Source organism: Drosophila sechellia, unplaced genomic scaffold (genome assembly GCF_004382195.2).
Source record: "Drosophila sechellia strain sech25 unplaced genomic scaffold, ASM438219v1 U_297, whole genome shotgun sequence".
Lineage (NCBI taxonomy): Eukaryota > Metazoa > Arthropoda > Insecta > Diptera > Drosophilidae > Drosophila > Drosophila sechellia.
In genome coordinates, this window is record NW_022611242.1 from 7,880 (window position 1) to 10,670 (window position 2,791).

A 2,791-nucleotide genomic window follows, 5' to 3' on the forward strand; every position below is an offset into this window, starting at 1 on the left:
TTTTAAACATTTTTTAATATGTTTTTAACTACCAACACAACACTGGTGTATCTCCTTTTCCAAATATTGCAGACATACTCTAGGTGGAAAGCAGTTTATGTGGTCGTTCTAATAGCGCTTGGACTTAAAAATTTACACCACTGGTGCTTACATGGTTGTAGAAACTTCCCAGATAATTTGAATCGAAAACGACAATCCTAAAATGCTGTCATATCGTACAATTTATTTATGATTTTGTCTTTTCGCAAAGGGAAATCTTGACAAGCACTAACTAAGTAGGTTTAGTCTTCAGTAGAAAAAAGAAGAAAAATACAAGAAAAAATCAATTCTTTACATCGAGAGTGTTCCATATCCTCCAAAACGATTCGTGGTCTGTAAAACGTTGTTGCTGTCGTGTTGGTACCGTTTATATGTGTCTCTATTCCATCAGGCCCATAAAAGACATCAAATGTTTTAGATCCGGTGTTATAAATTCCAAAAAAATTCTAACCACATGCTGGTAATATGAATTCCGAAATGGAATTCTCGGATGAGGACCACGGTGACTCGCATCGATCGCTTATCACTCACATGAGTTGCGAAAATGACAGCGGCAGCGAGGATACCTGCACGGAAATCCTTTTGCCGGAAAATTCCAACAGTCCCGAAACGGATGACTTTGTGTACAAGGTCCTTTCGGTTGACCAGATTGTTCAGCATCAGCGTAACATCATCGATGAGGTGAATAATGTCCTGAATCTGCCACCGCAAGTCACGCGTATTATCCTAAATCACTTCAAATGGGACAAAGAGAGCTTGTTCGAAAATTATTTCGAGAGCAATCCGGAGGACTTCTTCCAGCGTGCCCATGTGTTGAATCCCTTTGAGAAGAAGATTGAAATCGATTGTGCGGCGTCCACATCCTGTTCCTTACCTCAGCTCTGTGGCATTTGCTTTTGTTCTTGCGATGAGCTCATAGGTTTGGGTTGTGGTCACAACTTTTGTGCTGCCTGCTGGAAACAGTATTTGGCCAATAAGACGTGTAGCGAGGGCTTGGCCAATACCATCAAATGTCCAGCAACCAACTGCGAGATCCTGGTGGATTATATATCCTTCCTGAAACTAGCCGATGATCCAGAGGTTGTCGAGCGATATCAGCAGCTGATCACCAACACCTTTGTGGAATGCAACACCCTGATGCGATGGTGCCCCGCCCCAACTGCAGCCATGCCGTCAAGGCCGTTTGCGCTGAACCACGAGCAGTCCTTTGCAAATGTGGGCATGAGTTTTGCTTTGCTTGTGGCGAAAATTGGCATGAACCCGCCAGCTGCAGTTCTCTCAAGACATGGGTCAAAAAATGCCTTGAGGATTCGGAGACATCGAATTGGATTGCCCAGAACACGAAGGAGTGCCCCAAGTGCAATGTTACCATCGAGAAGGATGGTGGTTGCAATCATATGGTGTGCAAGAATCCATCCTGCCGTTATGATTTCTGCTGGGTGTGCCTGGGATCCTGGGAGCCACATGGTTCGTCCTGGTACAGCTGCAATCGATTCGACGAGGAGGAGGCCAAACAGGCCAGATTGGCTCAGCAAAAATATCGCTCTTCAATGGCCCGATATCTGCACTATTACAATCGTTATAGCAACCACATGCAGAGCTTGAAAATGGAAAATAAATTGTATTCCAATATTCAGGCAAAAATGGAAGACATGCAGGAGGAGATGAGCTGGATTGAGGTTCAGTTCCTGCGTGATGCCGTCGATGTCTTATGCCAATGTCGCACCACTCTGATGTACAGCTATGTGTTCGCCTTTTATCTGATGAACAACAATCAGAAGATCATATTCGAGGATAATCAGAAGGACATGGAAATGGCCACCGAGAAGCTGTCCGAGTGCTTGGAGCGAGAGATCACTGTCAAGAATATCTACGAAGTTAAACAAAAGGTCCTCGACTTATCGCACTATTGCCAAAAACGACGACATGTCCTCCTTTGCCATGTGAGGGAGGGATACGAAAATGACTGGTGGGAATTCAAGGAGGAGACCACTACATAACTCGTATAATCCAAAAACATCTGTATTCGATGCACAACACAAGAAAAAAATGTAAATTAATACTGAAGACTTTATATGAAACGCACACAGTAAATCTTTCGGTTTTCACTCGGGTTGAACTGACTACAGTTCACTGGACAAAGATTTTTTCAAAATTTACAGTTTTTATAAAGGAATAGAAAAATATAAACAATAAGAAAACACCAACCTTTAGGCATTGTGGAGTACTTGCATTTATATTGGATGTGTTAGTAGTATTTTGGTTTAAATGTTATGCTCTTACAATGTATCATTGTAGTGCATTAAAGAGCTCATTCTTAAAATAAAGTGTATAATAAATAAACTAACTAATAATAAATAATAATAAACTAATAAATAAACTAATAAACTCAATTAGTGTAGAATTTTGCAGAAATATTTTGCTTTCATCAGACTATTGAGACTTTTGTGCAATTTCCCGACAAGTGTAGATCCAATCTACTTATATAGCCAGCCCCACTGTTTGCTCTCCTTCTTGGCCCACTAATATGCGTTGGCTTTTGTAATTATAACATAAATCAATCCCAATTTCATGTTATACTTTTCAGCGAAGCAAAGCGATTAATGTCGACAATGGACCAGAGAGATATGGCATGGCAAGAGGAAAATCATAAATAAGCCATATATTGCCATGGCCAATAACGGAATGGAACGAAATGAACACCCCACCGATCGACCGTATGAAAAATATTTCCTTATCGCGATGCTTCCCC

The 2,791-nt window shown here is 41.2% G+C and overlaps 1 pseudogene; it reads left to right on the forward strand.

Moving 5' to 3' along the window:
* The first annotated feature begins 250 nt into the window (after window positions 1–250).
* On the forward strand, window positions 251–2,279 carry LOC116803143 (annotated as a pseudogene).
* Window positions 2,280–2,791: the final 512 nt, after the last annotated feature.